The sequence below is a fragment of the Chenopodium album genome, chromosome 5 (genome assembly GCF_948465745.1).
Source record: "Chenopodium album chromosome 5, dcCheAlbu1.1, whole genome shotgun sequence".
NCBI classification, from domain to species: Eukaryota; Viridiplantae; Streptophyta; class Magnoliopsida; order Caryophyllales; family Amaranthaceae; genus Chenopodium; species Chenopodium album.
The window spans coordinates 51,207,118-51,219,793 of NC_137838.1; positions in this window are offsets into that span (position 1 = coordinate 51,207,118).

Genomic DNA, 12,676 nt, shown 5'->3' on the forward strand with positions numbered 1-12,676 from the left:
AACAATAATTCAATTCGCTCCAAACTATTATTTAACTAAATTGGTTTGATATTAATGCACACATAATTCTAAAATATTGGTGATCACTTCAATTAATAATAAGATTAAAAGGATCCTAAACCGGTTGTCCAAATTATCTTATTAGACGTGATTTTCAATTACATGTTCCCTTTAAACATGCAATATGGTGATCATAAAAATTATAGAACAACATTAATATTAAAACCAATTTAATTACAATTCCAACAACATAAAATCGTTAGAAAAATAATAAAAACAAAAGGAGCATGATCCTTACATTGATTCTGTTTGTTTGCAACTACAAAATAATAAACGAGTTAGTAACTTCAAGGAAATAAATAAACAATAATTAAATTAAATTAAATAAAATAAAGTTGATTTTGGGGCAAAACCCTCAAACAGTTCTACCTTTCACGCCTTGGCTTAAGGACAGAACCTCGAGTAAAATATGGACTCTTTTGAGTGCTTGAAGAAGGAATTTTGAAGTGAAAAGGGTAGGCTAGTGTTTAGGCTAAAGCATAGAAGAGATAAAATAAAATCAGAGAATTACTCGGTGCCCCGTACATCAGAAATGAGGGGGTATTTATAGGGAAAATGTGCTGAGGGAGCACACGGAACCCTAAATGATAAAAACCCTAAAAAAGTATCCCGTGACACGGTCAAACTGTACCGTGACACGGGAAGCCCCACCGTTAGACGGTACACTTTCCCGTGACACGGTACACTTTTGGCGTGACGCGGGAAATTTTCAGAAAATGGGATAGGAAACGCGTCAAGGGTTTATGCGGAAAAGACACGGAATGTCCCGTGTCACGGCAGAATTCCCGTGTCACGGGAAATCCCACCGTCAGACGGGAAGGATTCCCGTGACACGGTAGGTACCTGCCGTGGCGCGGGAAATTCTAGCCCGTTTTTCCGTCTAAATACATTTTTAACCCTAATTTCCTTCGGCATTTTAAGTGCCGATTGATAATTTCGGGCCTTTTCTGACTTTTTATTATTCAGGCTAAAAGAAGAAAATAATTAAATAAAAATAAATAAAGGGTTTGGGCCAAAAACAAATAATAAAACAATAAAATAAAAAAGCTTTGGGCTAGAATTAATTAATAAGTTTGGACTGAAATTAAAACTATGCTTTTACCAAACATCAAGACTAATCCATGGACTGTTCAAAAATATGAATTTAATAAAATATGATTTTTTAAGCACTCTCGGGATTAAATACTAAACCCGACCAATAGTAGCGGTGAAAGGTTGTTCATCATCGGGTTTGGTTTTGGGGAGACATTTTTAGGTGTCTACAGCTAGTAACACGAGGATGATCAGTAGGCAGCTCGAATAAGCCAGCGTCGCCAGCAACCTCAACTTTGGCCCAGAAAGTGTTGAAACGAGCCTGTTGCTCCTCACCCCCACCATACAAACTGCTCATACAGCGGGCATCAGCCTCCCATCTACCATCATGGCAGTCAGCCAGTAACTTGGCAAAAACAGGAGAAAGTACAAAGGCCTTAAGTGCCTCCTTCCTGGCCACCTCCAGCTCAGTTGCATGACCAGCCTGCAGAGTGGCAATCTCTGCTTCCAACGTTTGCACCCTGGCCTAAGAAGTCTATTGCTGCTCCTCACAACTCGCCAGTTTGGTCTAGGTGAGCTGAAATTCTCCCAACTAGAGCTGCTGGGCATCCGCTCTCTCCCTTAGAGGAGTCACCTCACTGACCATGGCATCCCTCTCAGTACGGGCCTGCTGAACTTCCAAATTCTTCTGAGAAAGAATTAGGCCTTGATTCTAGTACTCCTTCTCCACTGTAAGCAAGGCGTTCGACAAGTTCTCAACAGACCTGACAAGTTCTCAACAGACCTGATAAACTACAAAAAGGCAAAGAAAGGAAAGAGCAAACCAGAATAGAAATTAGTTAAAGATAAAAACAAGACAAGGCATTAACAAAATAATAGGCAAAAGAAGGAAAAGAAACCAGAATTAGAAAAAAAAAGACTAAAAGCAAGGACTAACCTTCTGCAAGTCATGACAAGCCGTAGCTGCAGGAAGACTGACCGAGCTGCGTGTAGAGTCAGCGGGGAGACGAACTCCCTAAGTAGGACGATACCCCAAGGTGCCACCCTTTTGGGGATCGACCACGAACAAGGATTCATCAGCCCTTACATTATCTCAGGGCGAAAAGGAGCATTCTCAGCTCCAGCAGGGCACAACAAGGGACGAAGGTGGATATCAATGGGGACCTCAGAAAATTCAATGGGCCCAGTAGGGCGGAAGGTACCCCCAGTAGAGATTGAGGTGGCAGATAGAGGGTTTTTAAAGGCATTACTCAGGAATTGGTGAATACAACGATTAAGTTCACTAAATTTTGAGTATTAACTCCCCTGTCAGCATTCCCACTAGAAAGCCCAGTGTTAGCAGAGTGAGAAGCAAAAGGATCAAGGCCAGAGGAGGTGCGAGCCTTTTTCACAGCGGGCTCATCCTCAGGAGGGACAGAGGTCACAAGATCATCCTGCAAATTAATAACTGGCTGATCCTGCTTATGAATACTTCCCGCCTAAGAGTGCCCACCCTTGGTGGCGCTTCAGAGCCGCCCCCGCAGTCCGGAAGGGCACGACGGAAACTTTTGAAGCTCTAAAATAGTCTCATTGGGAAGCTGGAAGTCAAGAGCCCCAGTAGAAGAAGCTGTAGTATCCTTCGCACCAGTGATAGTATCGGCATCAGTAGAAAAGAGTAGAACATGCTCAGCAGAAGAAGTGGGCTTTACACCCGCAACAGTAGTAGCCTCAACCTCATTAGAGGGAAGCTTGAGAAAACTATTCGCAAAATCATCAGTGGTATTCTTCGGATCATCAGAAGCTTGATCAGGTGGTCTCTGGGCAACAGAGGTATGAGGTGCCACCCGGCCGAATGCCGCAGCAGGCTGCTTCTCAGGAGAAGTACCCTACGCCACTAACGCCTCAGACTCTGCTGCCGTTCTTCGGGTGGCAGGACGAGTTTCACGCATACCCCCAACAGTAGAAGAGGAGGGCTCAACTTCAGCTTGACTGGATCTCGCGCGGTCAGCAGTTGTCACAGTGCTAAAGACAGCCCACATTTTAGCCGAAGCAAGACGCACCTCATTCTGCAAGAAACCAGCGTACACCTCCAGAGTATCAAAAAGCTCTGGGGGATTGTCAGGAGTAGCAGTCAAAGGATGCTTCCAATTATCAGCCAGCCCAAGAATGCATTTGTCCAATTTATCGTAACCTGAAAATGGGAGACAAAGAGATAAAATAGCATAGGGGCCAAGGCAAAAAGGGAAAAGAAGAATGAAGAGAAAGAAAAGAAACACTTACCGGCCTCATACGTATAGCACAAATGCATAGTAGAGTGCTGCTCGTTTCCAACCGTATATATAGAGTTAGGCAGCCAGATCTTGGGAAATTTCGAGTCACCAGTCCCCGCTCCTTGCAGAGCGTCAAAGGCCTCCATCTCACGGGAAGACTCAGATGGGGAGACAGTAACCCCTGCCATGTTGGTACGAATCTCCCTTAAATTGCGCGGCACAGCAAAAGTAGAGTTCACCTTCACCCAGAAAAATTACCAGTCAAATTCCTAAAGTGACCAAGCTTTGGGAAAGACAAGACTCTGCCATCCTTGGGAGGTATGTAGTACCACCCAGACTCAGTCCCAAAAGCAGACCTTTTCAGGCTCATTAAAGACTCAAATAGGTGCAGGGACTCAGGATACCTTTGAAACCACAGGAACCATAACAAGTAGATCAAGGTGTGAAGAGAAGCTGGATGCAACAAAGATATACATATGTTGAAGGGAGCAAACACCTTCTCAAGAGTAGGGTCAAGGGGAAACCTCAGACCCAAATCTAGCTGGGAAGCTAACACAAAAATATGACCAGCAGGGGGAGCAGACAGCTTCACACCGTCAGTGGGCAGAACCAACTCATAGCCCTCACCAAAACCATAAAACTTATTTCCTATAGAATCAAGGTTTAGCTTCCTGGCGTCCTTCCGCCAGTTGGAATCCAACACGCAGTTCTTCGGCCCGTATAGTAGCATTTGTCATCCTGCTCGAGTTAACGGCTAGAGAGGGAGACGGTGATGAAGTCGCAGCGCTGCCACCCCGTACTACATAATGGTCAAACCAATTCACATCAGCCATGTCATCAAGCCAAGCAAATCTATTTAAGGGCTGAACTTAGGGAATGGGGCTAACAAGAAACACGACAGGGGCATTAGCCTTAACGGCGTCTGCTAAAATTTTAAGGCGCATTGCGCGCAACCTTAAACGGGTGAGATGGGACAAAGGAATCCCATCTTTAACAAGCACCCGCTTGCAGTAAGGATCTAAGAAGTCAGGACGAGGCTCCCGCCGAAAAGGATGAAAAGCACTACCCTCAGCAGGATGACTACTGCCTGACCTAGATGCAACAGTAAGTGTCGCAGCAGTACCCGTCCTGCTCGTAGCGGGGGGACAATCAGGGGGCATAACCATTTGTATAGGAGTGGAGGAAGAAGAAAGAAAAACAGGGGGAGTGTGTGTAGAACGCTCATTTGAATGAGAGGATCGAGAAGGAGAATCCGACAGTGGCCACTTGAGGCTCACTTATGTTCTGACTATCAGAAGAGTCAGACATTGTGGAATCTACAAAGACAAAAAGCCCACGGAAAGGAAGAAGAAGACAATGAGGCACCGAACATTGTAAATCAGTTTATTGAGAAAAGAACAATGGAGGAATAAAAAGAGGTAATCATGAGCGCAATTACAACAACAACAAAAAGGGGTAAAAATCGGACAATGATAATTGAAACGAGTAAAAAGACCAATTTTGTGACGAAAAATGCAAAAGAAGCAAAATTGGGAAAGTACATACAACAAAAGGTACAAAGTAAGTACCTTTAGAGAAAAAGTTCCAGAAAGCAACAAAGTACAACAACAATGGTGAACACAAGAACTCGATAGAAGAGAAATTCAAAACTGTTGTATAGGATAGCTCCCACTGAACTATCGCCCAGCCCTCAGGGTGCGCACTCACTGCCGAGAAAGTAGCTAAGGAGAGCTCTCCAGCCCGATGGAGTCAGCCCGCAGGGCTGACCAGGATGGACCCTCCATAAAGGAAATAGTACGCTTATAAATAGAGGATAAGGTACAACGGAAAAGAGGTTAGACACTCAAGTTATTACACTTTCTATATCTCTCTAAGTACACTTTCTCTCTCTAAACACTCTCTAACTTAAGCTTCGGAGGGGGGTTCCTCGAGCCACCCCAGAGGGCAGTTTACATGTGCTGCCATGTGTAGGTTGTTGACGGGACCCAGCTCACCCAGCAGAACCCTTGGATCCATACCTGGAACAATTGACGCTAGAAGGAGGGTCAGGATCATCTAACAAGAGGTTCGCCAACTGAGTTAGGGACTAGTTGACAAACCACCATGGCCGGAGAGGAAACTGTGGAAACACCCATATCCAAAGCCAATGAGACCAATCAAACACCACAAAAAACACCCTCAGTAACCCTCGATCGAAAAGGATCCACCGAAAATCCCAAATCGACCATCTCACAGAAATCCAACCCCATTGGATTGACATTAGCTGCAGCTAAAGAGGCGTCGAAACCAGTCGATCCGACAGGATCCTGTTCCATTTTCAAATATGGAATGCCGTTAATAGGCGCGAACAATGAGCCCATTGTTTCAGCACCTATAACCCAGAAACCGCAACCCGTAAACATGCCAGCCATCTTGCAGAACCTCTCTAAGTGCAGTAAGGAACAACTGGCAGCAATGACGACATTCTTTACCAATATGGGTAAGGGAGTGAGCCCGTCACCGATAGTGGTAGCTGCGGAGCCCGCAGTATAGAAGACAGCCACCACAACCCTCACCCCCGAGCAGTAGGAGCTCGTTCAGCTGAGGAAAAAGGTATTGGAGTTGGAAGCTCGCAATATGAACCGAGAATGGAGTGTGGAGGAAGTTACCTAGGCTCAGATCAACCCGGAGAAGCGAGTTCCCCGCAGCAGGTTGCCAGCCTCAGAACGGGGAACCAGCCCGGAGAGGGATAAGCGAGCGCGAATCCAGGTTGTTCCAGATGATTCCCTATTTTGCCGGGAGATTCTAGAGGAACCAATGGAGAAAGTAAAAATGCCGAGCTGCAGATACAATGTGACCACAACACCCAAGAGTCACATATCAGCTTTTGAGAACCACATGGTACTCTATACCATGACGGACTCAGTTTGGTGTAAAGCGTTCCCTCCAACCCTGGAGGGGCTGGCAGTGGAGTGGTATGGAGCCATTCCCAAATGTTTCGTATACTCGTATAATCAGCTGAAGAGAATGTTCATGGAGCATTTCATAACCTTGGTAGATCGAACAAAGATGACAACTAAGTCGATGTCGTTAGTTCAGGGGAAGGACGAGCCCCTGAGGGAGTTCATCACCAGATTAACAAGGAAGCAACAACCATCCCTAATATGAGTCAGGAGGTAGCATTACTAGCAATGCAGAGCGGTTTATTACCAGGCTCACCATTCAGAGCGTATATGGGGCGTAAGAGCCTCAAAACGTAAGCTGAAGCGCTAGGTAAAGCGCATGAGTTGATCAAAGCAGACGAAACTGATAGAGCAATGCTGAGTAGGAAGGCACCAGGTGACTCAATTAAGCGGGAAGAGGTTACCCGCGCTGAGAACACACCTAGGGCTGACCTGCCGAGCAGGGCTGACCAAAGTCGCAGAGAAGCGGATAGAGCAGTGGGGGTGAGAAGGTCAGACCCAAAGAGAGGGGAAAGGTCTGGAAGGTTCGATCAATATACCCCACTAACCCACTCAAGGTCTCATATCTTCAACGTGAATAAAGCTGATGATAAGTGGCAGAGACCCCCAAGGATGGTCAATAGGAACCGTGATACCAGCAAGTGGTGTGACTTTCATAGAGACCATGGCCACACCACCGATGAATGCACACACTTGAAAGATAACATAGAGGATTTAGTCAGGAGAGGGTACCTGAGTCAGTTTAAGCAGCGCAATGACCCTCCTAGAAGAAGGGACGAGGATAGAACAGGCCGCGCTGACCGCTGAGGAGGTCATAGGGGCCCCGCTGGGGACAGGGATAGAGATAGTAAGGTAGAAGGCAGAGTATATGTGATTAGTGGAGGACCGGTGCATGGAGGAACAGTGAACAAAGCACGGGCCGACCTGCGGGAAATGATACACCAGATAAACTACAATGAGAAGCGCAGATGGCCACCCCTTCCCCCGCAGCCACGAGCCACGTTTGACGAGTATGACCAAGAAGGCATAACTTACCCTCATGATGATCCTCTGGTGGTGACAATGCGAATTGCAAACTAGGAGGTGGACAGGATATTGATAAATGGAGGCAGCTCAGCCAACATCATATACATCAGCGCGTTCAACGAGTTGAAGTTGTAAAAAAAGGATCTGAAAAGGGTGAGTTATGAAGTCACCGGATTCAATGGATAAGGGCTGACCCCGAAAGGTATAATGAGCTTTCAGTTTGAGTAGGGGAAAGGTAAAAAAGACGTGATGTTCGAGCAGAATTCCTCGTGATAAACTCCCCTTTTCCTATAACGTGATCATGGGAAGACCGCTCATCCACAAGATAGGTGGAGTGGTATTCACCTACCACCTTGCCATGGCCTTCACGACTAATGAGGAACGGTCAGCAAAGCTTAGGGGAAGCTAGAAGACAGCTGTAGACACCCATTTGTGTCTCCCCAAAACCAAATCCAGTGATGAGTACCTTTCATGTCAAATCATAATCGAATGAAGCGAAAGTGTGGAAAGTCTAGTGTTGCGGATAGTTTTAATTCTTTTCTCTTCTCTCTGTTTTTGAAAACTTATTTTGAGAAAACAGCCAATCCAGTTTGGTTGGTCCATGATATGGGTCCAATAGTAGTGTAGTTGGATGCGGCTTGCAAAGACCTTTCCAACGATATATTATAAGCCCAATTCCGATGAATATTGAGGAAGTTATGGCCAATTTACAAAACTGGGCCCGGTTTGAGCTTTATGTACGGCCCAATGATCTAGGGGAGGGCCTAATATGATTTATCATTCCTAATGCAATTAGGAATGGTTTTAGTCTTCTAGAAGGTTCTTTTCATTCCTAATTCAATTAGCATTGATAAATTGACTTTTGACTTTTCAGAGTTTTAATTAAAATCAAATAGCATTTTCGAGGAAATTATATGATTTTATCCTCCAGTACGGTAAATTTATCTGATTTTCGAAAACGCGTTAAAATCAGGCTTGGCGCCTAGAACCAGGCCTGGCGCCTAGCACTAGCCATTGGCGCCTGGCGCTAGTGTTGGTGCCTGGCGCCAGTTAGTTAAGGGTGGCGCCAGCTCTGTTTTCTGAGTGTCTGACTCTGTTTTGTTTATTTATATTTTTTGGCTGATTTTCTCTATAAATATCGTATTAAAAACTCCGTTTTAATTCACCAATTCCCACCGATCATTATCTACATCTATCATTCACCAATTCTCCTCATTCACAGGTTTTAATTAGCATTCTTTAATTCATTCATCTTTTTCTTTCTGTCTTTTAAAAACTTTGCTTTTCATACAAAATTCCGCATTCACAAGATCTAGAAACACCTAGCCATATTCGAAGTTGCCTTCGCTCTGGACGTGAAAGGTTTAATTTCTGAGGGTTTGGTCCCAAATCTCTATTTCAATTATTTAATTTAATTGTTTTGAGTATTATTTTCCTTGAAGTTACTAACGTGTGTATTTTGTTATTAGAAAGAGGTACGAGGCATCGAAGTATGTACTTTATTGGTTTTTATTGATTTATTGATGTTATGATGTAGAAATCATGCTTAGATTATTATGATATTCCTAGTATCATGTCTAGGGTAATTTTAATAGTAAATATGATTGTTGTGATGCTTCCTATGTTCTTCCTAATATTTATGATTGTTAGTATCATGTTAGGGTTAAAGATTTGATTTTTATTGCTTAGTGACATGCTAGGGTTTGTTATTAATCTTGTTAGTATCATGCCTAGGATCTTGCTATTTTTATTATACTTTAATATTAATATGAACATGATTATGATTATAATTGTTATAATTTATGATTATTATTATTATTATTATTATTATTATTATTATTATTATTATTATTATTATTATTATTATTATTATTATTATTATTATTATTATTATTATTATTATTATTATTTTGATGATGATTATTATAATTATTATTCATGATATTTATTATTATTATGTTGCTTGATATTTATTGTTATTGCTTGATCACGCCTTTTATGCATGTTTAAAGGGAATTTATACTTGTAATCACGCTTAATAAGATAATTAATAATCTTGTTTAGGGTTAATTGTGATTATAATTCAAGTGATCACCAATAATAGTTTATTTGTGCATTAAATTCAACCAACATAGATTAAACAGGTTTAGGGTTAACCTAATGATTGCATGTTAATTAAAAAGCGCACATGAATACGAGCAGAATAAAGTAGAGGCCTATTATTAGGGCAGATTCAATCTCTTTTAGGTTGGATTTGTACCTTCATCCCCGAACCCTTATTTGGTTCTAGACCTTATGGAGTTGACGATCTCTTGGATCGTTAAGGGGTGTAACCTTCACCTCGTGAACGGTTTACAAGTTCCTAAAAAACTTGTTGGCGACTCGTTTGCTCTATTTTCTTCCCTTTTGGACGCCACCGTACTTTAGTGTATGATCACAGTGGGGTTCAAGCTAGTGGGATTAAGGCTTGAAATTATTCCCTACAACAGCTCAACAATGTTACATAACTGCCTTAAAGCAACCTGCAAAGACCAGCCTACAAAGACCAGATAGCAGTCAACCTCAAAACGAAGGTCCACTGAACAGACTGAGAGAAAGTCAAGAAAAAGGAAGCGCGAATAATATCACAGGGAGAAGGATAAACAGAAGTTAGCAATTGAAAACTTTGAGCCTGCAAAGGAAGAGATGGCTAGACCACTTCCTAGTGGAGAGCATGTCACAGTTGAGCTCACAGAAGGTGACCCCTCGAGAACGGTAAAAATCGGGAAAGACATCGATCTTGGAGTAGGGGTACACCTCATAGAGCTGCTGAGAAGGAACAAGGATATTTTCGCATTCTCTACAAATGAGATGCCCGAAATTGACCCTGCAGACCACAGGCTGAATGTGAAGGAGGATATTAAGCCGGTCACGCAGAAAAAACGAAGCTTCTCCACAGAGAAAAATCAAGCAATCCAGGAGGAAGTGGAGAAACTCTTGGAGGCAAGATTCATCGAGCCTTGCGATTACCCAGAGTGGTTAGCCAACGTGGTCATGGTGAAGAAAGAAATTGGCCAGTGGAGAATGTGTGTTGATTTCTCAGATCTCAACAAGGCATGCCCAAAAGACTACTACCCGCTGCCGCGGATTGACCAACTGGTAGACTCAACTAGTGGGCACGCCTTGCTAAGCTTCATGGATTCCTTCTCAGATCGGCAGAAAACCGCATTCATCATCGAAGGGGGAGTGTACAATTACATAGCTATGTCCTTCAAGCTGAAGAATGTGGGGGCAACCTTTCAGAAGACAATGGATAGAGTGTTCCTACACCAGAAGGGCATAAATGTTGAAGTGTACGTTAACGACTCAATTGTGAAGAGTGTCACGCAGGCAGGGCATATCATGGATCTGGAAGAAACATTTGCCACCCTGAACAAGTACAAAATAAAACTCAATCCCAAAGAAATGTATCTTCTGAGTGAGCTCGGGAAAATTCTTTTGTTTCCCGATCAGCTAGAGAGGAATAGACGCAAATCCGGAAAAGATCAAAGCAGTCCTAAGCCTGCCTGAGCCTAAGTGCATTAAAGACATCATGCAGTTGATCGGCAGAATGGCCGCGCTGACTAGGTTCATTAGCAAGTCAGCAAACAAGGCCTTACCGTTCTACCAGCTACTGAAGGGCAATAGAGAATTTAAGTAGGGAGCTGTAGAAAAAGAAGTTTTTGAGGGTATTAAGGAGCATATGACTAAGCTCCCAACAATGATATGCCCGGAGTTAAGGGAAAAGTTATAGCTGTATATTTCTGCATCAATTCAGACAATCGCAGCCGTGCTACTGGTAGAAAGACAAAAACCACAAAGGCCAATATGCTTCGTGAGCCACGTACTGACCGAGGTAGAGCAAGGGTACCCATTGGTAGAGAAACTGGCCTTCGCAGTGGTAACAACAGCAAGGAAGTTGAAACCATATTTTGATGCACACGTAATACAAATCCTCACAAATCACCCGCTAGAAAAAGCGTTACAGAAAATGGATTCATCAGGCAGACTCTTAAAATGGGCCATTGAGCTTTTTGAGTACGAGTTTGAGGTCAAACCTAGGGCATCCATCAAGGCCTAAGCCCTAGCAAATTTCATCGTGGAAGCCTCTTATGAGGAGAAAGAAGATGACATTGGGATCTAGAAGGTAGAATAGATGGATCCTCAGTCCAAATGGGGAGTGGAGCAGGAGTCATAATGACATCTCCAGAGGGAAATGTATTTGAGTATGCCATAAAGTTCAAGTTCAAAGCATCAAACAACGAGGCAGAGTACGAGGCAGCCCTGGCAGGCCTGCGTATGAGTATCGCAGCTGGAGCCCAAAAAGTCCATCTGCAAACTAACTCTCAGCTTGTCGCCAGCCAATTGCAGGGGGCGTATGAGATTAGGGAAGCCACCATGTTGAAATATGTAACTGAAGTAAAGGAACTGGCAGCCTAGCTAGTTCATTTCCAGATAGACTTGGTCCCCAGAGCAGGAAACTCCCAGGCTGACGCTTTGCCAAAGTTAGCCAGTTCTACCCTGCAGAGCCTCACGAGGACGGTAATGGTAGAAGTCCTAGATGAAAGAAGTATAGCTGAAAAAGAGCAAGTGAACTGCATCGGGCAGTAGCGAGCTTGGTACACAGACATTCTGGCATACAAAGTTCACGACTCGTTGCCAGATGATGAGGTGCAAGCTAGGAAGGTTAAGAAGGATGCCAACTGGTACGTGGTAATGAACGGGGAGCTTAACAAGAAGGGCTTCTCGAAACCACTATTGAGGTGTATCCTAGAGTGGGAGCAAGAGAGGATCATGGAAGAAGCACACTCAGGGATATGTGCCAACCACATTGGTGGAAAGGCATTAGGAGTAGAAGTCCTCAAAAGAGGTGCATAGTGGCCAACTCTGACGCAGGACATGCTGGCATATGTCAAAAAGTGCGACAAGTGTCAAAAATATTCCCTAGTAATAAACCAACCAGCAAATGATCTGACCCCGATCCCGTTTGCTCAGTGGGGAATAAACATATTGGGACCTTTCACCACTGGGTCAGCGGGCAAGAAGTATCTCATTGTGGCAGTAGATTATTTTACCAAGTGGATACAGGCTGAACCCACTAAGTACATAAAGGCAGTCCAAGTAAGGACATTCATATGGAAGAACATCATCACAAGGTTCGGGGTGCCACAGTGCACAGTCTTTGACCATGGATGTCAGTTCGATTGTGACACCATCAAGGATTACCTGGAAGAAATGGGCACCAAGTATGCAAGTGCCTCAGTCTTCCACCCGCAGAGTAATGGCCAGGCAGAAGCAGCAAACAAGCTGATCTTAACAGCCATGCAGAGGAAGCTAGAGGAATACAAG